The sequence below is a fragment of the Balaenoptera ricei genome, chromosome 3, assembly GCF_028023285.1.
Source record: "Balaenoptera ricei isolate mBalRic1 chromosome 3, mBalRic1.hap2, whole genome shotgun sequence".
Taxonomy (NCBI): domain Eukaryota; kingdom Metazoa; phylum Chordata; class Mammalia; order Artiodactyla; family Balaenopteridae; genus Balaenoptera; species Balaenoptera ricei.
In genome coordinates this window covers 103,787,069-103,811,143 of record NC_082641.1, presented here as the reverse complement: position 1 = coordinate 103,811,143, position 24,075 = coordinate 103,787,069, and the positions used below count along the sequence as shown (strand labels likewise).

The 24,075-nt window shown below is 38.3% G+C and overlaps 1 long non-coding RNA gene across 1 annotated transcript in view; it reads left to right on the top strand.

The window, feature by feature from the left end:
* LOC132363748 (uncharacterized) overlaps nt 1–24,075 on the top strand; it is a 231,170-nt gene that overhangs the window by 30,208 nt on the left and 176,887 nt on the right. Inside the window, exon 2 of the long non-coding RNA XR_009502652.1 lies at nt 19,801–19,883. This is a non-coding gene — a long non-coding RNA (uncharacterized LOC132363748). The remainder of the gene's footprint in view (nt 1–19,800; nt 19,884–24,075) is intronic.

Genomic DNA, 24,075 nt, shown 5'->3' with positions numbered 1-24,075 from the left:
AAATTGAAAACAAAAAGGGAAACCAAGCTATTTTGGCGTCAGTGTGTCAAAAATGGAGCTTGTACCCCCTGAGGAAGTTCAGAAAATCAAAAATAGCAGACTCAATCATCAAATATCTCTTCCTCAGTGACAGGCACTGTGCTTAGTTACTGGGGATACAGAGAGGGTCTCCTGTCCTTGTGGAGCTTACAGTCTTGTTAGGAAGACAGACAACAAACAAGAGAATTCCAGGATGGAACTTACGCTATGAAGGACATGAACGGTAACGTGGTGTGACAGAGAATAAGGGGCGAGGTAGAGGAGAGAGTTGCCGTCCAGTGATGCTCTCCATGAGGAGAGGCCAATTAAGGTGACTTGGGCAGGTATGTCAATTTTGAGGCCACTGCTATCCCATTTCCAAACCCTGTTGGTGAGTCTCCAGCAGCCGCTCATCATTATAATATTAATAATGAGGCAGAATATATGGAGTTCATTTGGAGAGTTTTCTTGGGAGATGTATTAATTGCCTAGAGCTTCTCTAACAAAATACCACAGTCTGGGTGGCTTAAACAACAGAAGTTTATATTCTCACAGTTCTGGAAGCTAGAAGTCTAAGATCAAGATGTTGGCAGGATTGGTTCTTTCCAAGCCGCTTTCTAATCCAAATCCTTGGGTTTTATAAATTAATTAATTACTTACTTACTTAATCAGTTTTTTGGCTGTGTTGGATCTTCGTTGCTGCATGTGGGCTTTCTCTAGTTGAGGCTAGCGGGGGCTACTCTTCATTGCGGTGCGTGGGCTTCTCATTGCGGTGGCTTCTCTTGTTGCGGAGCATGGGCTCTAGGTGCACGGGCTTCAGTTGTGTGGCTCACAGGCTTAGTTGCTCTGCAGCATGTGGGATCTTCCCGGACCAGGGATCGAACCTGTGTCCCCTCATTGGCAGGTGGATTCTTAACCACTGTGCCACCAGGGAAGTCCCTCTCCTTGGATTTTAGATTGCCATCCTCTCCCCCTGTCTTCACATGGTCTCCTCCTGTGTGTGCACACGTCTGTTCTAATCTCCTCTTCTGATAAGAACACTGGTCATGTTGGATTAGGATCCATTCCAGTGACCTCATTTCAACTTAATTATCTCCTTAAAGACCTTATTTCGATACAGTCACACTCTGAGATACTGGGGGTTGGAAATTCATCATATGAATTTTGAAGGGGCACAACTCAGCCCATAAGGCAAGGAAGAGAACATCTGATTGTAGACCTTTGTATGGATGCAATTTGGGGAGCATTATCTTATCTTCTAGGTACCTTGTAATGTGCTGCCCCTGGTGCCTTGGAAAAGGACATGAGATGATACACTGAGGCATCATTTTGCCTTCTTCAGAGGAACTGGGCTCCAGTGGTGTGGGTCCTGTTCTGAGTGAGCCTTCTGAGAACCTTGGTCTGGGCTAGAGATTCTTTTTTAAGAAGTTTTACATCTGTTATCTCAAAATTGGGAGGTGGATCTGACTATCATTTCTGAAAAGGGGCAGCCAAACATTCCACATCTAACTGGCTATATATTAAGTAAAAGTAATCAAGCCAAATATTAGAAAAACAACACCTAGTTTAGAAAAATCTATTGATACGTTCATAATTTTATACCACAGAAGGAAATCAGTTGACAATTTATCGAATACCATGTGCCCGACACTCTGCTAAGGGGAATCTAGGAGCACAATAATTGATTTATTCTTCCATTCACTCAACAAATATTTATTGAGTCTTGACTGTGGGTTTTGTTTACAATGTTCATTTTTGGAAACAAATCTGGCCGAGTATAACTCCAGCATGATCTATGCAGCTCTTCTTGTAGAAGCTCTTGTCAAGGCACTGTGGTACTTGCTTGGGGCATGATAGTTGTAAGACAGAGATCTGGGCTCCACAGGACTCAGAGGAGGCTTCCTGGAAGATGAGACCTTGAGCATGGGGTTGGAGGGACAGGTAGTTGGAATCCATATAGAACAAAGGTGTTGAGGAGGATGGAGTGCTAGTTGTGAATATCTGGGAAAGGAGCTAGAAGAAGGGAGGCTCCTGAGAAGGATGCTCGCTCCCACGGAATTATTAGGTAGAACCTGTGAGTCTTTGTGGACATGATTAATAACATGGGTATCAGAGAAAAAGTCCTGGTCTTTGTTTCACACACACACACACTCCAGTTGATACTCCCTTAGCCCCTGCACTTACTTTACTTAGGTGTTACATTATGTTAATTATTTATTTAGCTATCTACCTCCCATATTGAGTCTGTGCATTTCTGGGGCACCAGAAGTAGAGCACATTGGCTACTCAATAAATATTTGTTGAATGAGTGAATTTATCAATTTGTGGGTACTTGGAAAGATTTTCCTTGAATAGGTTCTTTCAGAATTTGTAGTAATGATTTTTTTTTTTTGGAATCAGATAGAAAATGCATCAGTAAATTCTGGTTCATGGTGATAGTATCCAGATAAGGTTCTAAAGTCTATTTGGATGTGTGCATCACGAAACATGACCCATGAGAGGTGCTACGGAAGGTATCTTTTATGCATTGTTTAAATGGAAAGTTACTAAAAATGCATGAGAGAGTGGATGAGAGAGCAAGAGAGTGATAAAAGAATCATTCGTCCCACAGAATTGAATTTAGCATTAAAGAAAACTGAGCACCTGAACCATTCACCAAGGGTACCAAAATAGCACTTTCAAAGCTGCTCTCATCTGCAGCGGTGGTGTCATGGGATCAGATTGGTCCGATACAGAAGCTTAGGCCTTGAAGAGATGGGAGGGCAGAGCACAGCAGGCTCTTAGCATCCCCAGGGACCAAAGGTCTTGATGTGCCTCTCCCTTGTGCTTGTAGGCGCCTATTGAACTGTGAGACTCACGTAAATCAATGGAAGTTCCGTGAGAGTCAGGAAAACATGCAGGAAGAACTTCTGAGTCTTAGGGGATTTCAGCTGATTCTGAGAAAATTGGTCCAAAGACTTTGAGACAGATACCACCTGGATAGGAACACTAGGAAACAAAAACTCTCAGGAAAACGAAAATCACTTCTGCGATGAATTATAACTAGAGATAAATGAAGATACCAGTAATTATTTTTACCTGCAAATGAATATCTAGAGACATAGTAACAGAAGATAAAATATGTACATTTAAAATCCATAAATATAAAATTTATCTAAAATTTATGTTCAACAATAGGAGTTAATTAACTTATAATACATCCTTATGAGAGACTACAGGGCAGTCATTAAATGTTATATTTTAAAAGAAGTTTAAAAGACATGGGAAATGCTTATGACACAATACATTAAAAAGCAGGTTACAAACTATGTAAGAATTAAAGACATGATTGAGTAAAAATATGTATAGGAGAAAGACTGAAGTCTCAGCCATCAAAATGTTAATATTGGTATTTTAATGTTTTAATGTATATTTAATGTGTATGGGTATGTATATGTAGGTGGGGAACTATGGCCCACTTTATTGTGTTCCTTTATTTTCTATGCTTTCCTTAAAACATTTGAAATCATGAAAATTTCAGAGAATCAGAGAAGTTAAGAAAATCATAGAACTGACACTTACGTACCCATCACAGAGATTAAGCTGGTGTTAATGTGTCATATTTGCTTCGAATTGCTCTCGAAAACGTACAAGAAATTCAGCATTACAGATAACAGCTTCGGTCCCACCGTCATCTCTTCCCCCACCTTCCTTTGCAGAAGTAGCCCTTGATTTTTAGTTTGATACCTGTTTGCCTGGAATAGACACTGCATTTCCCAGGTATTGCCATGTGACTAAATTCTGGCCAGTGGAATTAAAGTGGAAGTTATATACACAACTTCCTGGGAGATTCCTTAAAGGAAGGGGTGGGGGGTTGTCCTCCCTCCCTTTCCCAATTTGTGCTAGCTGGACTGTGGTTTTCCTGGTAGGAGCTGTATTAGGCCACCAGGCAGCAGCTGTGTGTTCAGGATGGTGGAACTACAAGACAGAAAAACCCTGGTCGTCATGTTTGCAGAGTTGCCATTACAACCCTAAGCAGCTTACCCAAACTTTAATTTGACAAACAAATGAAATTGTAATTTGTTTAAGCCACTATTATTTTAGATTTCTTGTTACTAGCAGCCTAAACTAATCCATTTAATATATGTACCATTCTCACGTGTGTCTTGTATTTTTACCACATGTTTGTATCCTAGCCAATTTTCACATTGTGTTAATATTATAACTAGGTGGTATCATACTGTACATATCCTTTTCCAACTTGCTTTTTAAAATATTTGACAAGATTTTTTAGGTATTTTCCATTTTCTCCTATTGGATGAATTAGAAATGATATTTTATTATCATTTTCAACTTCTCCATTTTCCATGATGAAAATGTATCACTTTTGTAATTAGGAAAGATAAGTACTCAAACATCTCTCTGCTTGAATCTCAGGATATGCATTAAGTGGCTTCAGGGAGTCTAGACATGTATCAAGTATCAGTGGGGAATCTTTCTCATCCATATCGTTCTCTCTCAGTTCACAGAGGTATCTCATTTATTACTCTAGAAATAGTGTACATTGATAGAGGACAGTAAAGAATTTGTTCTGCTTTAACACTTTTTTTTTTTAAATGAGAGTTTCAAAATCATGGTGCTGAAGCCAGCTGAATCAGTGACCTGTGACTCTGTGTTTCTGGGTACTTTGCCAAAAGATTGTCTTGTTCTGCTGCCCCTTCAGGCAAATCTAGTTCCTTTGTATCCCCTACTCCTCCAGAATATTGTAAAGTGGGAGCAGCATGGTTTTGCTTGATCCCTCTTCTCTCCCACAATGTCCTTAGTGACTCTCCTGTAAGTGAATTTGTGCCCCCCTTCTTCTGTTTCCAGGGACATCCCCAGCCCATTTGTCTTCCCTTATCCTTCCCCCCACTGATGGCCCTGTATCTTGAATCAGCTTCCCACAGACCATGGACTTGAGCCCAGCTGACAGTTTATCATGCTAAATTGCTATCTTGAGGTGGTTGCTTTCTGAAGGGCATTTGTACTTTAATAAGGAGCTCTGGAAGACAGGACTGCCTTTGAGAAAGGACTGAATCATTTTGGGTGGAACTTAAGACACCTTGACAGGTGAAAGAGGTAAAGGTTTGGGGCTCACAGACTCTTCTGGAGGTGTTCAAATGATACCATGAAATTTATTAACATGAATTAATTTGAGAATATTTGACCTGGCACTTAAAAACATACATGAATGTGAAAAGAATGTGGTAGTTAAGTCTTTCAAAGACAGTATTTTACAAAGCCTATGTGTATTTCCAGATCTGCAAGGTAAAATTCTAGCAGGGATGGAAAAAGCCACTGCTGTGCAAAATTTCTACCTGAACATCCTTGTAGTCAAACAAATGTACGCACTGGAGAAATTTACACAGGTGAAGACAGACAGCAGTTTAGGTGTGCAGATGGCTAAGCACAGCATGAGCCAGAGGGATTAGGTCACCTGAAGGCCAGGTGACTAGATCAAGGGAAACTCAGTGGTTCTATGGACGGATACATTTTGGGGCAATAAGAATAATAAGACCAAACAATAATTAGACCAAATCTCAGCAGTAAGGAACGGGTTCTAGAGACATTGAGCCAAATCTGTTAGTTGGTGTGGAAAAGTTGTAGATTAGGAATTGGGAGCCTAAGTGTCTAGATCCACTTCTGCAGCAAACTAGCCATGTGTTCTTGGGTCTTTCTAGGTCCCAGGACTCTAAAATGGAAGGTTGGGCCATCTAGAACTCTACGAAGTCTCCCAGTTCTAACATTCTCTTATTCAAAACTAGGTCTGGGTCACATTTTGCCTGCTTGGAACAGGGCCCAGGTAATCTATAAGCGTTAGCAACGTATTACAAAATTGCATTGATTCTAGCCTGCATAACAAAAATAATAGCTAACATATAGCATATATTACATGACAGCATCATTCACATATATTAATGTTCAATTCGCATAACAACCCCGTGAAATAGGTATATTTTTCTACCCATTTTTCAGATGAGACAATCAAGGCTCAGAGAGGTTTAATAAAATCTTCCAGCTCCACAGGTTTTATTAAATCCTTGTGAGTTAGTTCAGGTCTCTGTGACACCTGTAACTTAGTGTCATCTGTAAAATGGAAATAACCAGATCTCTCCTATATATCTCATAGGGTTCTGGTAGATATCAAATGGAACCATGTTTGTAAATGATATTTGAAATGGCTTTTGTATTTTATTTATATAGACGTGAGACATCATTAATGATTTAATTTAGAAGAGGGATCAGATATGGTTAAGCCCTCAAATATGGAATAGCAGTGGCAGTGAATGAGTGGAGCTTGGTGCTTTGTCTCAGGAATTTTATTCCTTTACCTTTACTGTTGCTGGAGGTGGGGAGTGTTGTACTACATATATACTCTTCCTCCTGCTCCCAGAGATGGAAAAATATATGATTTTGTTTATATAACCAGGGAATCTATCTATCTATCTATCTATCTATCTATCTATCTATCTATCTATCATCTATCTGTCTTTCTGTTTATCTATCCATCATCTATCTATCTACCTGGAAGAACTATACCACAGGTACATTGTTCTTGTAAATGGATGTGCTTGGGCTGGTGGGACCCACATGTGGCATCCTTTGGAAACATTTCTTATTGTTTCTGGATGTACAAATCAAAGACACCAAGATTGACATAATTTAAAACTAATTTTGGTCTAATAAAATTTAGATATAGTAATTCTCACTATTGCAATTTTATTTTTCCTATGAAATAATAGAACTTTCTTTGTGCAAATAGAAAAGAGAAGAGCAAACATTTTAGAATGTATAGCTGAACTTTGACCAGATTAGTATAGTCCTATTTTCCATGCCTTAAGGCCACCTGCAAAAATCTTAAATAAAAGTTATAGGCATGTACTTATTTCTTCAAGTCCAGTGGAAACATTCATATAGAGAGGTTTTATATAAATCAACTTTGATTTAAAATGCTTCCAAGGGCAAAACAATGTCCTGTGGTCTGTTGTACTCTTATTTAGACTTTTTCATTAAGAGGAGAAAACTTATCAACCACAGGCTTTTAGTGTTTAAAATTTATTTCACTTTGTTCACACAAATTTAATTATTCCAGAAATCAGAATTCTGGTGTAGGCCACTGCTATAGATACAGCTTTTCTCATGTGAATTCCTGGAAGCTTGTTTTATTCACAGCATTTTTATTTATGTAATATTTGACACATATGAAAAATACACACACACACACACACACACACACATATACACTTAGAAGCTTGAGTGAAACTGTAAGAAACATCTGTGAAATTACCTGTTTTTCCCTGATTCCCTCATTCTGTTATCAAAGGTAACCACTCTCCTGAACTTTTGTGTTATTCATTCCTTTGCTTTTTTTTCTTTAAACAGCTTTACTGAGATATAGTTCATATACCATACTACTCACCCATTTAAAGTGTACAATTTAAAGTTTTTAGGATAGTCACAGTAGTGCAACCATCGCCACAATCAATTTTAGAACATTTTTATCACCCCCAAAAGAAACACAGTACCTGTTAGCAGTTACTACCCTTTCCTCCCCAACTCCCCTCCCTTCCCCTTTAAAATACAGTTGTCCCTCGTATCTGCCAGGGATTGGTTCCAGGACCTTCCACGGTTATGAACATTCATGGAAGCTCGGGTCCCATATGAGCCCTGGCATTGGTATCCCCAGTTCCACATCCGCGGATTCAACCAATTGCAGATGGTAACATAGTACAAGATCCCTGGTCTGGTGGAATCCAGAGAGGCACAACCTGCAGATAGGGAAGGCTGACTGTATATCTTTTTACCAAAGACATACCTACACATATGCTTTTACCACAATATATACTTAGCTTTGATTTTATTTGAATTTAATATAATTTTTCTCATACTTGATGTACTTTTTTTTACTCAGTGTAATATTTCTAAACATCCATGTCCTTGTACATAGTTACAGTTAATTCAGTTTCAAAGCAGTGTAATTCCACTATTTAGATAAACCACAATTTATTTATCTATATCCTTGATATAAACTTGATTTCCTGCACTTTTTTTGCTACAATCCCTCTGTTGTGAATGATTTTGTCCATGTCTTCCAGTATACACATGCAAGGGGTTCTCTAGCATCTAGCTGGCACTGTAAATTACAAATTCAACTTTGCAAAATAATGCAAAACTTTATCGCAAAGTAGTTATAATTCATACTTTCATTAGTTGAGTGGTGGGTTCTTTTTCAACATTCTTGCCAGCATTTAGTATTATTAGGTCTCTTCTTTTTTGCTCACATAATGGAGGCAAAATGGTATCTCGTGTTTCAGTGTTTTCCTGACTGAGAATGAGGCTGAACTTTTCATATGCTTACTTGCAATTCTTGTTTCCTCTTCTCTAAAATGCCTGTTCTTATCTTTGCCTGTTTTTTCCCATTTGGCTGCTTCTCTTACTGATTAGCAGCATTTTATACATTTCAAATACCAGTCCATTTGGGGTTATATATGTGGCAAGTCCTCCTCCAAGTTTCAAGTTTATGTCTTTGTGTTTCTTCTTGTGCTTGCTTCCCACAAATTATCATTTACTTTTATGTATTCAAAAATTTCTATTATAGTTTTTTTGCCCTATGAGCAATTTAGAAGCCTGTTTTTCATTTGAGTTAATAAAATCTAACTTACAATAATTTATTCAATTCCAACTTGATTGTACAATGGTTAAAATTAGAAATTTGTTGGTGCTTATTTTAGAGTATCTGTGTGGTCACATTTTTGATAAAAGTGCCATGTGTGGTTGGGAGAACCATATATTCTCTAATTGTTGGGTACACGTCCTGTTTATGTTTTTTAAGTCAAGTATGTAATTTAAAATTTTATATATTTACCAAGTTTTTGTCAGTTTGAACTATCCATAACTGTAGTATATGTATTGAAATGTTCCATTATAGTGATGGATTTTCTAATTTTTATCTGTAGTCTTACCATTTTGTTGTTTTATATATTTTGAGTCTTTATTTGGTGTAGGTAATTTTTGAATTTTTACGTGTTTCTGTTGAGATGAATCTTTTATCATAGTGACATACTTTGTTTCAAAAATATGTATTTCTTAAGTCCATTTTTTTCTGAATTAATATATTTCTGCTTTCTTTGGTTCATGTTGACCTTGTATATTTTTTCTCCTTTTACTTTCAGCTTTATCAACTTTCATCCTTTTACTTCCAACCTTACCATATCCTCATTTTAGAACTTTGTTTTGTGAATAGCATATAATCAGTCTGATTATCTATATTCCTTAGCTGAAAATTTTGATTCATTTACATTTATTTTTATTACTAGTAAATTTGGATTTATTTCTATCCTATTACTTTGTAGTTTTTCTATATCTTGACTTTTTGGGTTGCTCTTTCTCCAAATTGTTTGAGTTTATTTGTTTCTTTTCTTATTCTATTTTTTTCTTCCACTTGTTTGGAAGATATAGACTATGTTTTTTTTTAGGGTGACACTTAAAATTCTACTATGTATATTTATCTTAACAAAGTCCAAAGTCATTCTTACCTAAATGCTTTTGCAAACAATACAAGAACTTAAAAATACTTGATATCCTCATAACCTACCCCCTGATTACCTTCTATTTTTGTCCATTATTTTAGACATGAACATCATTATTATTTTATACAATTTTTTTAGATTTACATACATGTTTTCCAGTTTCTTTTTTCCCCCATTTTCTTTTTGCATCTTAGATATTCTGTACTGAGCAGTTTCTTTACTTCAGAAAATAAGGAAACAAATCTTCCACAGGTAAAAGTCTGCTGAGTAAGCTCTGTTAGTATTTGTTTATTTAAACATATCTTAATTTTATCCTCATTCTTAAAGGATAATTGCTGGATATTTTGTTTTAGGTTCATGTTTATATCTCTTAGCCTTTTGATGACATTCTTCCACTATCTTCTAGCTTTCATTACTGCTGTCAAGAATCTTGCTGTCCATCAAATTGTTTCTCTGCAGGCGATAGACCTTTTTCTTTATATACTTTATAATCCTTTATTTTGATATTGGGTCATTGGTATTTTGCTGTTTTGCTATCATATGTCTAGGTGTGAGTTCATTTTTATTTACGCTGTTTGATAAAAGTTTTGCATGCTATATCTGAAGAATTTTGCCTTTCATCAGTTACAGAATGTTGTTAGATAGTCTCTTCTTGAATACTGCCTCACCTCCATTCTTCTCATTCTCTTCTTCTGAGAATAGAGTTAGATGATTTCTTAACCTTCTCATTTTATCCTCCATGCTTCATCCTCTCTGTGCTATGCTGTAACTTTTAAATATCTGTCACTCAGTTCTCTAATTTTTTCTTCAGCTATATATAATCTGCTGTCCAGTATTTCAATTGAATTTTAAATTTAAACACTCATGTTTTTTATTTCTAAAAGTTTGGTTTGATTCTTATTCAAATCTTTCTGATAATTTTATAAAGACTCTTGTTGATTGCTAATTTTAAAAAATTACATGTTGTAAAAAACATTTCATATTTTATCTTCTCTATCTTAGAATTATTTTAATATTGAAATTATCAGGACACTAAATCTACGGATTTTTGTCTCTGCTGAATTCACTTATAGCTACTGTTTCCTTGTGTGTTTGTTGATTTTTGTTGCTTTTATTATGAGCTCCTATTTAGTTCAACTTAATCCCTAGGAGTCATGTGAGCCTAAATTGGGGATGGTTTCTTTCAGGGAGGATTTGCGTTTGCTACTCCTTAGAACTAGGAGTGAAGTGCTACTGACCTGGGACTTCTTTAGCTTATTTGGAGGATCCACGCTAAAGCATATTTTCCAGATTCAGCTCCCCCAACTTGCAGCATTCACAAAACTCAGCCACCTCAACCCTGTACTAATACTGGAATTTACCCTCGGGTTAGTTCCAGATTTTGTGTTCTTATCATACACCCTTCCAGCTTTGGTATCATCTTGCTATTCCTTTTCTATTTCTTTTTGTCTTCCTTTTAAGATTTTCCTCACTTTGGTGTTCTCTGCCTTGCTTTAAAAACTTGTTGTCATAGTTAATCTAGGATCAGTGTGTTCCTAGTCCTCTGTATTGCCAAAATCTGATATATCCCAGGTCTTCTTCACTTACAGCAATAAACACAGCTCTCAGGGTCTTTATTTTCACACATACTTTTTGAGCACTCACCATGTGCCAGGATCTGTGTTAAGTGCTATACGGAAGATATTCTTGTTCTTGAGAGCTTGGAATCTGGTAGAAAAAATGGACATGTATACCAGAAATTAGTCTACAAGGCAACATGAAATATGTACTAAAATAGAGGCACAACTATGGTGCACAGCAAAGGCTAGGGAGTGAAGGCTTGACTACCACTGGGAAAGGCTGTGAACTGTAAGCCTTTCAGGATCAAGCTCATGCATTGAATATAAGCTTCCATTTCATAACAGTCCAAGGGTATGCAGCTGGGCGGGAGTTAAATCAAGTCTCTTTCATGTTAAGAGTGACTGATGTGAAGGGCACAAGCTTCCTGCAGAAATCTGAGGAAACATTCCAGACAGACCATATGGCTCTTCTAGTCACAAACCTCCACTTGTACTAGGAAATTATTTAGAAGGTGCATGGTTGAGAGAAGGTGGAACACTTAGGTATTTCAAATATTTCTCAGGAAAAAAAAATAACCAATGCTTATCTGCTCTAAAAGGGAACTTCTAAAGTGACTACTGTTTGTATACTGGTGTTTTCCATTATAACCCCATTTAAGAAGGTTGTAACTTGACTGTAAAAATTTCCTCTAGATGAAAACTTGGCATACCAGAGTGCTCCCTTTGAATAATGCCCATCTTAAAAAACAAACAAACAGATTTGGTTTGCATTAGCCAAACTGTTTGAAAGTCAGAAGACAACAAAGCCCTTAGTATTGGAGATATAGATGTTTGCATTCTTTACTGCATGAAAGCTAAAACAAACAAACAAACAAACAAGAATCAAACTTATTTGTCTTCTTAATGTGCACCCCAGGGATGATCAGAAGAATCAATATATTTAATACTAAGCAATTCTGCTTTGCATTAAAAAACTAAAAGGAGACACTGCGGGATGGAGAAGGATGTTCCACTCGAAGGCAGTCACATGCTGTATCAGACCCTTGGGACAAAGCTGGAGCTGTTGTTTACTTGGTAACCTCAGTTTTCACATGCCTCTTTTCTTGAGGTGCTGAATATAATTCTAGTGACTAATGCTACGTAATCCTGGATATGAAAAAGTGACTTGAGAAAGCCATCTGGTCTACCACCAAAGCATGCGTTGGCTCTTTTGTATCCAGAGTGAGTTGGTATGTGTATCTACAAAGTGGTGCCTTTCTAAGAATTGTGAAGGATGCATTGGATTATATGCCGTCAATTCTCAACTTAATGGCTGGCTGTAGATTCTAACTGTGGAGTGAGATGTGACTCTCTGAGCTGTGATAATAGCAACAGGAAGTAGAAGAAAATTTTATTCTTGCCCTTTAAAGTTATAGAGCTAAAGAGGAAATTAGAAAAAGGGAGAGCAGATTAGTGTTTGCTAGGGGTTAAAGAGGAGGCCTGGGACAGAAAGTGAGTGTGGCTATAAAAGGGCAACATGAGGGATTCTTGTGGTGATGGAAAAGTTCTATGTTTCAACTGTATCAATGACAATATTTTGGTGGTGATATTGTACTCTAGTTTTTGAAGATATTACTATTGGGGTGGGGGACTGGGTAAAGGGTGCATAGAATTTCTCTGCATTGTTTCTTTTTTTAAAAAATTAATTTTTTTCCAGCTTTACTGAGATATAATTGACTTGTAGCTCTTAAACTAATTAAACAAGGAGGCCATTAGACTGAGGTGGCTCTAATAACTTAGTAGTCTGCGTAAGCAAAGCAAAACCTAAGCCCATAATACCTCAAGGTGAAGAAATCAAAACCTAAAGACAACCAATCACAAACAGCTATTTTGGCTTTCCCAAATAAGGCAACCACGTAAGCTGTAGCCAATCAGATAATTTCCTTACTTTGCTTCCACCTCTTCTCTATAAAAGTCTCTCCCCAGCTCCTATCTGTGGAGTACTCCCAACCACTTCCAGTTTGTTGCTGCCCAATTTGAATCACGTTTTGATCAAATAAATTTTTGAAAGTTTAATATACCTCAGTTCATCTGTTAACATAACACTGTGTAAGTTTAAGGGGTGCAATGTGATGGTTTGATACACCTGTGTATTGCTAAATGATTACCACAATAAGGTTAGTTATCCATCATCTCACATAGTTCATACATACAATGTGTGTGTGTGTGTGTGTATGTGTGTGTGTGAGAGAGAGAGAAAACTTTTAAGATTCACTCTCTGAGTAACTTTCAAATATACAATACAGTATTGTTAACTGTAGTCACCATGCTGTACATTACATCCCCAGGGCTTATTCATCTTATAACTGGATGTTTGTACCCTTTGACCGTCTTCACCTGTTTGCCCTACCTCCCACCCCTTTGTATTATTTCTTACAATTTCATGTGAATCTATAATTATACCAAAATTAAAAGTTTAATTAAAAATAATACTATGTTTACTTGAACAATACATATTATAAAAAGCAAAAGTGGGAACAACATGGCATCTTATAGAACAGGGATCAGTAAGCTATGGCCGGCAGGCCAGGTCTGGCCCACTGCCTGTTTTTGTAAATAACCTTTTATTGGAACACAGCCTTGCTGGTTAACTTATCTATTGTCTGTGGCTGTGATTTACTGCAGTGGCAAAACTGAATAGTTGCAATGGAGACTATAGGACCCACAAAGCCTGAAGTATTTACTATCTTGCCCTTTATAGAAAAAAATTTGCTGATCCCCTAATCTAGAGTGTAAGCTCTATAAGAGCAAGTAAAGCATCTGATCAGCTTGTTCATCACTGTATACCTGGCACACTGCCTAGCGTGCTGCGGGTGCAAAATCATCTTTTGCTGAATTAAGGAAGCAGCGTATTATGAAATGTGAGTTTGCCATGGAGAGAATAATTGAAAGAATTTAAAACATCCTCTTGGGATCGTGACTGTACATTTTCTGAAGGCAATGACAACAGAAAAACAGTGATGTGATGCCTGCTGCCTTTTGTAGACCGATAAAGGAAGAGGATTTCAGGTCTTACGTAAGCCTGTTGTACCTATGTTGAGACCAGTGAAATAGAAAAGAGTTTTTAAAGGCACGAATTAACTGTGTAGAGGGTCTAATGTAATTCTAATTCACCATTAGTCAGGCATATTATTTTCCTTTTAGGTTCACAACATGTAGCAATAGTTCAGGCTTGAGATACACTTGTAGTTAAGTCACTAAAACTGATGAATTTGGTCAGAAGATTGACACCTGTTTATAAGGAAGGCACCTTATTATCTCATTATTGTGACATCTCACTTGTTCAAGAGGAGAATTGTTGAAAACAGGAGTGAGATAATTCAAAAATTTAAGTTGGCCATAGTTTTGAAATTTTGATGATACCAATGAAGCTTTCCATTTAAATGGAATCTTTAGCAAATATTCTGCAAGGTGAAACTGTCCTTTGATAATATAAGCTTCTAAATTGCTAGCTAAAATTTGACTTTCTCCAAGGGTGGGATAATTTGATCATACTAGAGCCTCAAGAATAATTTCCAGGGATTATGGTTGCTGTTGGGAAGATGAGAAGAAGAAGTAATGAAAGCAGAGTTTGGAGCCACACAAAACTGGATTTGAATCTCTGGGCCAGGAACAATTTAATTATTCTTGCTGGGGCTCATCTGAAATGAGAAAATGATTCCTGTCTCAGAAGGATGTTCTGAGGATTAAATAAGGATGGAGCATGCTTAGAACATAGTACCTACTCACAGACATTCATCAAATGGTAGTGCCCTTTCTTTGGGCCAAAAGACAAAAGAAACAGAGGTGAGAGGAAGGAGGGTCTTCCAGGTGACTGCCGAAAGGAATACTATCCCCTGAATGACACTATGTCTTAGCTGTTTCCCTGGGGGATATTAGGACTGTTATTTGTATTGTGCCTGAAGCATCGCTATGCAGTCTAGCTAAATGGTGGGCCTGCACTATGTCTCTGAAAGATCATTTTATTCATGGAATGTAACATAGGTGCCTCAACAAAACAAACACAAAACCCTCTCCTTGGTGTGGTACATTGAGCTAAAGAGAAGTTTCCAGTGAAACTCTTGTTTGCTGATGCTGGCCTAACATGAAGACTGCACGGCTGAACAGGCTGAAATTCATTCATTTTGTTCCTTGGTGCATCCCAACTCCTCCATTTTTGGCATTTTGTCTCAACCCGTGGGTATATGGTTGCCCAAGTTGTTTGATTAAAATATATGTGTGTGTGTGTGTGTGTGTGTGTGTGTGTGTTTAGGAGGGGTAACAACTGAAAATTTAATAGTAAAAATAGATCTCATTCCCTTAGGAATTCAGGAGAATAAGTCTGAAACCTGGTCTGGAACTGGCACTTCAGAGAGACTTCATAGCCAGTTGTCTAATTCTACCTAAGTAGGTTTTAACTTCTGATGTAGTATTGACATATCCATAACAGGAGCTATTGACCACTACACATATGTCTCATCTTTCTATTAGTATCTGATCTAACGTCATTGTTTGAAATTTAATAGTTAAGAGGGGAGTCCTTGAAAACATACGGTTGCAGCTACCAGCAGACATTGTTTTGAGAATGGCTAGTGGCATCCCGAGTCTGATATAGCTCAGAAATTCAAGTTCAACAATACAGGAATGTGGGGACTTCCCTGGTGGTCCAGTGGTTAAGACTTTGCCTTCCAACGCAGGGGCTGCCGGTTTGATCCCTGGGCCGGCAGCTAAGATCCCACATGCCTCACAGCCCAGTTTGGCATTATGATATGAAATTTATCAGAGACCTGCACTTGCCAAAAGGTCCTTCACATAGATCTTCTTGAAGATGGAGCATTTTGCAAAGTGTTAGAGCACAACAGTAAGTATCTATAAATCACATAAAGACTTAAAAGGTCATGGTTAAACATTGGATCACAATGTAAATGACAAAAGAAACCATTATTGCTGTTACATACAACATTTAAAAATAACTAGAATTGTGACTGATAAAATTTTACCAGGACATACTAGATTTTTAGGAATTCCATGTAATTTAACGTACTAATCAAACATTTCTCTCTGAGATGGCTCAAGGGCCTTCTAAAGCATCTCCAAGTTAGCTGGAGATCAAAAGAACTGTTAGAATTGGGCAAACAACACTTACTCACTGAACCAAAGTAAAGAGATTTCAAACAAAAATACAGATCACAGACACAGGCAAAGGAACTCACAAGCTGTTATCAAAAGCAGCATTCCAAGAAAACTTTGGAGGGAGAAACCAAATCCAGGCTTGCCCTAACCCACTTCCAACAAAATCCATCTTAGAAAATCCTGGTCATGCACAACTCTTTCCTCAGTGTTCCCTTTTCACAAATGTTCATCACCTTCTGTATCCAACTTATGTTGCCCCTTATTTTTTTCTGCATTCAGACACAACCAGCTCTAGTACAAAGTGACTTTCTTTTCTCTTTGTACCATCAGCCTGTTACCTAGCTGCTCACTTTGTTTATAACGTAGCTTCATAAATGCTTGAACGTATGGAACTACTTTTGTCTTTCTCTTCCTGTGACAAAATAACTCTAGCTGAAGGATAGTAGAGTCATTTAGGCTACCATTCAAAGGCCACCTTTCCTCATTTTTCAAGAATGTGTGTGTGTTTTTTAATTTATTTATTTTTGGCTGCATTGGGTCTTCATTGCTGCTCGTGGGCTTTCTCTAGTTGCGGCGAGCAGGGGCTACTCTTTGCTGTGGTTCGTGGGCTTCTCATTGAGGTGGCTTCTCTTGTTGCAGAGCACGGACTCTAGGCATGCAGGCTTCAGTAGTTGTGGCACATAGGCTCAGTAGTTGTGGCTCGTGGGCTCTAGAGCGCAGGCTCAGTAGTTGTGGCGCACGGGCTGAGTTGCTCCATGGCATGTGGGATCTTCCCAGACCAGGGCTCGAACCCGTGTCCTCTGCATTGGCAGGCGGATTCTTAACCACTGCGCCACCAGGGAAGTCCCAAAATATGTGTGTTTTTTAAAAATAACTTTTTTGCTGTACAGCAGAAACTAACACAACATTGTAAATCAACTATACTCCAATAAAAATTAATTAAAAAAGAGCAAATAACAGTTGACTTTTACACAATTAGATTGCTTTTTATACCAGTAAAAGTGAACTATAATAAATTCCTGTCCCTAAACTAAAAAAAAACAAAAACAAACACACCCTTTTTGTTACAAAGTCTATATTGTGATGGGAGTCCTTTTCTTTGATCGAGTTAAACATGAAACAGTGAGAAATTTCTCCAACAGACAGTGTTTTGTCCTTTCCAAGCCTGAGGGTTTGACCTTGAGTTAGTTCCTGCAGCAACACCGTAGTTGCTGTTAGTTTTACAGGCTGCCTGTCCATGACAGTGGCCATTTTACACATTCAGCATGAGGCTAAATTATGATGAAGCATGTTTACCATGGATAGCAGTTTATTATTGTACTAAAACATATTTAAGGAGAAAATGTGACAAGAAGAAAGGTAGACAGAAGGTACTATGACTATCTAGGTACTGTGATTATTACCTTACCTAAGCTAGGGAAAAATAATAAAGCAAATCTCAGGCTGTAGACTGTGTCACCATTGGATAAATAGCTAATGTAAGAACACAAGCTCACCCCGTAACAAAACTACACAGCAGACACTAGGCATCGCCAGTATGGCACACACACTAGCTTTGCGTGTTTAGGAAATCTTTTAAAATTATTAGATGAAGCCAGTATATTTTCTTCATTTTCTTTTGTAGCTCTATTTGTCATGTTTGTGATTTCCAAGACCCAAAGCCACATTGCTAGAAAAATGTTCCACCACTGAACTCCTGTTTTCTCTTCCCCAAATCGCCATAAGTTTCACTCTGAATTATTTGATTCACTTTATAAATGTTGAATATTATAGGGAGAACTAGAACTGAGGAATGGTGTCCTTCCAGCTGGTATGTTAATTGGACACTGTTTATTCAACAGCAGCGTTAAGAATATAAAAGCCTCATCCCTAGTCCTCTCTGAAAAGCCTCTGCGAGTAATAGCACTTCTATAAAACTTAAGGCCTGAATGTTTCTTGCTTATGAGTAACATAGTATTAACATATTAAAATCTAGTAACCGGTACTAGAATATGTGTTCGGAAAGCCTGTCAAAGTGCTAATGGTAGTAGTTTTGGAAACTCCACATCTGCCACTGGATTAATTACTCACATAAAACATTATCATTTCCTCACATCTCCTCTGAGAAGGAGCGGCTGCTAGAGTGATTTATGGCCCTGAGTGATATACAAAGGAATAAATGGGAATGAGACCCAGTGGACTGAGAGATCCGATCTTGATTCATATTAGAACAAGTTGAAGGACCTCGGTGGTGTAACATTTATTTCTTGAGGCCCATAGGCAATTAAAAAGAAATGTCTGGCACAAACTCTGGGAAACTAACTGTTTAAATGGCCACGACTGCCTTCCCCCAGAGACCTTTGTATGGGAGAAGATGCGGGTGGAGGTAAAGCTAGGTCACAGTGAACCTGGCCGCCAGGGGTTGATGAACTGGCTGCTATTTATCGATGCCAGGTTTTCTAGGTCCTCCAACCTGTTGTTTTCATTTGTTGAAGTACAGATCAGAGGTGACTTCCAAGGTCTGCCCTGGCTTCTCTCCCTCTTACTGGTCTACTTTCTGCTTGATGTCAGGGTGATGTGAATTCCATTTTCAGAGGATGGAGGCAAAGAAAAGTGTAAGAATTTGAAAGAAAATTTATTGTTTATAATTAAAACTAGGAGATGACAGTTCAAAGGTGAGAACCCAGCCTGCAATTAAGGCTGGTGAGAAGACTTAAACAAGCTATTATATGGCAATTAGCACAAATGGGAACAGGAGGTAGTCTGTTGATTGCGTCTCTGAGCGTCTCTCATGTGGTCCATCATTCCAGTCAAGCATCTTTGTCAGTCCCCAAACCACCTCCATTTTACAATAAATTGGCCAACCTGTTTCTGGTTCTTCTGTGTTTCAGATGAGAGTGAAATGGACTTCCCAAATAAAACAAATCCTTGGGTTTAGAAAGTTCATCCCATTTCTTTGTTGTCTAATTTCCCTTTTTTGTTTCCCCCCAAAGGCCTCTTTTGGCAGGGGTGGGGGGGTGGGAGGGGGAGGGCAGATTTTCACAACTGGGACTTGGGAGGTTAAAGCTATGGCACGTACTAAAGAAACCAAGACAATTCTCAAAGTCTTTCAGCATCATTATAATTAGAGAAGCAATTACAGTGAAGTTAGTGGTAATTTAAATTGATCAGCTGGATATCAGATGATGAGTTGTTTGGAACTGGCACATCTAATGAATATCTACTTGGTGAGCAGACTTGCCTTTCAGTAAACAAAGATAAAACCTGGCCCCTGGCTGGCCAAATTCATGAGCCTGTGAACCTGTGGGAATACTATTTATGCAGGCGACACAAAGCTTAGCCCTGTGGGTTTTTCAGGGAGAATAACATTGGAAGTGCATCCTGTTGAGTCTGTGCCCCCCCAGTTAAATTTCTGCTGCATTGATTAAGTATGTAAGTACTACTCTTTTCACGGAAAATCTTGGGAGAATCTATTAGAACCTTACGTTGTATTCTTAAAGTATCCACGTTTTTATCTCACTTGAGTATATGTCCTTTTTCATTAGATACAGTGTAGCCCAGTGGTTTGCTGATTTTCCAAGGACTTAACACAAGCCTATGCAGAATCATCTTGGCCCTGAGGATGGAGGTAACAAGGGAGGTGGGGATGGACAGAGGGAGGGGGTGACAGAGAAAGAGAGGGAGAGAGAGAAATGTGAATGACTGACTATGTTTTGTTGAGAAATTATGAATTGTTATGAATTGAATCTTGAGGTTTGAGCTGTTGTTTGCTGCTACTGGGACCCCAAGAGCCGTGTTGAAACTTGAATTTTGTGGTTAAACCTTGACATTTTATAGAATTCAAAAGAATCTCTTGGACCCTATTGTCCATGCATCATGACATCACTGACCTTTTAAGGTATTAGCGCTACTATTTAAGGCATTGAGATTTTGTCTTATTATGTGTCCTTTGATATCAGAAATCTGCATCCTGGGTGATTTAATATTGCCCCGTTTTGGCTTTAAGGCTTAGGAAGCAATAGATCTAGTGAATGTAATTTCTCAAACCTTGAATAAAAACATTGGGGGGAAAAAAAAAAGACCTAGCAGGAATTCTGGCTTCCTTTCCTTCTCTCCTTTTTAATTCCGGTTACAGGGCTTATTATCATAAGTAAAAATCCTCTGAAGTTTACATCTTCTATTACATACTCTCAGTACTTCAAAATCCATGTATGTATTCTCACCAGAAGTGCTAAACTTTTGAGAGAAGCAGGTCTGAAGATTGAGTGTCTGGCTGGAAATCATTTACTATCAATGGTCACTCAGCTCAAGACAGTATCACTGAAATGACTTAGGAAGAAAAATCAATAATACTCACATATTGTGCAGTCCTCTTAGAGGATCCTCTGTTTTACCTCACAAAAGTATTCCTTGTTCCAAATCATTCTTTTGAAATAAAAGAAGAAAAAAGACAACGTAAATCATAGCTCATTTTCCCTTATGCCCTTATTTTGAGGGTTTTTTTGTTGAGGGGGAACCAAGTCTCATGGAGAATAGATAGGAGCAGATACACGTAAGATGGAAGGCAAATGTGAGTGTACTTGTGTTTTAATTTCAATTTCTCATGTTCTCAACTGAGAAGAAAATTCACCTGGTGCATATTTAATAATATCTCAGTTTCAAAATTGTTGGACAAAGGAGAAATGGTTTTATCCCCATAGAATGGCTTTCATGAGTGGAGGAGTGACTACACACACAGACATATATAGTCACGTGTAGAGCTCAGTGGGTCATTGTCACTCTCACTTTCAGATAGACATTCACACTTTCATTGTTCCCTAAATTTAATTCTCACATATTTATCCCCTAGCCTGGATCTGGAACAAATTCTGGAACAGGGTTCTGATGAAATGAGGTGGGACTGGGCCTGTCTCATCTGGGACAGGAATGAAATAGTTATTGGAGTGTGAAATTGGACGCCTCTGGAGCACACATATACCAAAAACTGGATGAAAGAGTCCGCTGGACCAGATTTCCCTCAATTGCACAAAAGGAAAAGCCTAGGAAGAATGGCCTAATCTTGCAATTGACTTGGAACTCTCCTTGGTGCTGAGATAGCACCTGAGGCAGTGCTCTCCACATGGTGCCGATCTAAGTGTGTTTGGTGGGTTGTGCTAGGGCAGTAATTCCTGTAGTCGGTCGCATACCATGGGGTTGCAGGAGCAAAGTGTTTTACAAGGAAAAAGGACACAACATTAAATAAGTTTGCACTCATGGTGAGAACGTTATTCCTTCTGAAAGTCCTGTTCTCCACCCCTCCCATCAGTGTTCATGTGCCTGTTAGAACTCAGATGATCCCATCTCCTTCCACCCTCTCCTCCTTGTGTGCTTTATTTATTTTAATGAGATGAAAGATCTAGGTGTGTTTATTACTTTATCTGAATTTTACTTGCATCTCTGATGGCTAGCTTTGGAGGATTTCAGCTCCAGTTTTCATTTGAGAAACGTAATGCATCCCCTCATAGAAAGCACTAAAGGATGATTCCATTCTACTCTCTTCCTTTATTTTTGACACCTTCATTGGACATGTGCTTCAGTTGAACTATTCATCTCAGTAATACCAAACTCAGTTCAGAGAAAGCCAGGGCTAACTTGGACTTTCTTACATGTGCTTTCAGCTATTGCTTATTATCTACGCTTTGTGGTTCTCTTTCCGACTGATAACAGAAATGCCAACATGGTGGTGAAAATGGTGCTGTTCTAATAGCTTCCTCTGTCCTAAAATAGAATGATTAAAGCACTACAGCCTCTTCTTTTGCAGTGCATGTTTATTTAATGTAAATTGGCTGAAACACAGTTGGTAAATAGGGAATGGTGTCAGTGTAATGCACAAGTCATGTTGATTTGCATAGGATTTTCCCAGGGACGTTAATGTTTCGAAGTCATTGGGAGCAAGTTCCCTCACAATTAAAGTGAAAGCTTTGGCTGTATATGAAGACTTCAAGAAAAAAAGCTGAATATCCTGTAGAACCGACCACCTTTAGTGCTAGTTATGGCTGTTTAGTGGCTTCAAGATTGGCTATATTTTTCAACGTGTTAAGCTAGCTGAAGGAAGCCAAAAGTATAGATAAAGAAGCCAAAAAGATATTTCCTCCTGTATTAAAACAAAAGTTGTGATTTTCAATTTTGACGAAACTGGTCTTTATTAGCAGCACATGCCTTCAAGGACTTATATCTGAAAGGGTGAAGCTGGGGCCTCAGGTTGAAGACTACAAATGACCAACTGATTGTGGTGTCACAATGCCATTGGAAAGTTAACTGTGTCAGTTAACTTATTTAAGTTAAACTGTGTCAGTTTATTTATGAGAGTTGTTATGCTTTTTGTTAGGGCTTTAATAACAAAGTTCCATAACTTTTGTCTCAATTTCCCTGACATTATTTTCCCCCAAAGTCCTGTTGCTTTTCACGTGCAATTTTACAGAATGCAAGGTTTTGGGGTATGCGTACATGAAGTTACCACAGAAATGCCTGTAGAACATCTTAAATAGTTCAAATTCATATCCTTGGGCCTGTGTGTAACCAAATGTTTCACCAGCACAGAAAAGGCAACTCACGACAGCACTGCATAGGAGATGCTGTAGTGAGAGGTGCTTGGCAAAGGAAGGGTCTCTAGTATTCCGCCCCTGGTGTCACAAATGCACTGGGCACCTACATTTGTGATTTTGGTGGCCTCTATATTCTTTTTCGTATCCTGTGGGAGAGAGATGCTGCTGATTGTGTTTTAGATGATTTAGGAAACTTTCAATCCAGGAGAGTTAGCCTTTGTTCCTCAACATGCTCTCTGTTGCATCTGAGATACAAGTAATCTCTCTCTTGAGTGTTGTGTCTGCTGCGGTCATTGCTGCTATGTTTCTATCTGGATATCTCAGAAAAAAAGATTTGGGAATTTTGGCAGTTTGGAAAGTGGTGTTCATGTCCCTCAATTTATTTATTTGTAAAAAATTTTATTGAAGTATAGTTGATTTACAACGTTGTGTTAATTTCTGCTGTACAGCAAAGTGATTCAGTTATACATATACATTTTCATATTCTTTTCCATTATGGTTTATCACAGGATATTGAATATAGTTCCCTGTGCTGTACAGTAGGACCTTGTTGTTTATCCATCCTATGTACAATGGTTTGCATCTGCTAATCCCAAACTCCCAATCCCCCCTTCCCCTTGGCAACCACCCATCTGTTCTCTATGTCTGTGAGTCTGTTTCTGTTTCGTAGATGAGTTCATTTGTGTCCCCTCAATTTATTTATTTATTTATTATTTTAAAAACTCCATATTCAATTATTCACACCAAAGGATAGCCATTAAAATTATGAACATCTCTACATATATTTCATATTCTGTATCTTGACGCCTACGATATGAGGAGAATGAGATCCTTGTTCCAACTTAGCCACTAATGAGTTGTGCAACATCAGCCAGATGGCTTTCCCCCTGGGCTTTGGTTCTCAGAAACTAAAAATGAGGATAGCTTTTCCATCTCCATGTCCTTTCTTGGCCTGGCATGTAAAGCACCTGCCAGTTACCCTGCCCCTTTTCATGAGGTCTCAGAATAACTGCCATACCCGCCGTCTCTCTTCTGTGTTTGGCATCACTGGATCTGGCCACTGGATCTGGTACCCTACTCAATGACAACCAACTCATAGGCTGTCCTGTGGCCCCAGAGGGATGTGGCCTGAGAGCTCAGCCCAGCCCCTCCACATGAGGTGACCGATCAGTCCTGTCACTTAAGTAGCTTGAACTCCAAACACTCAAAATTAGTTGGTAACATCAGGAGTAGGTG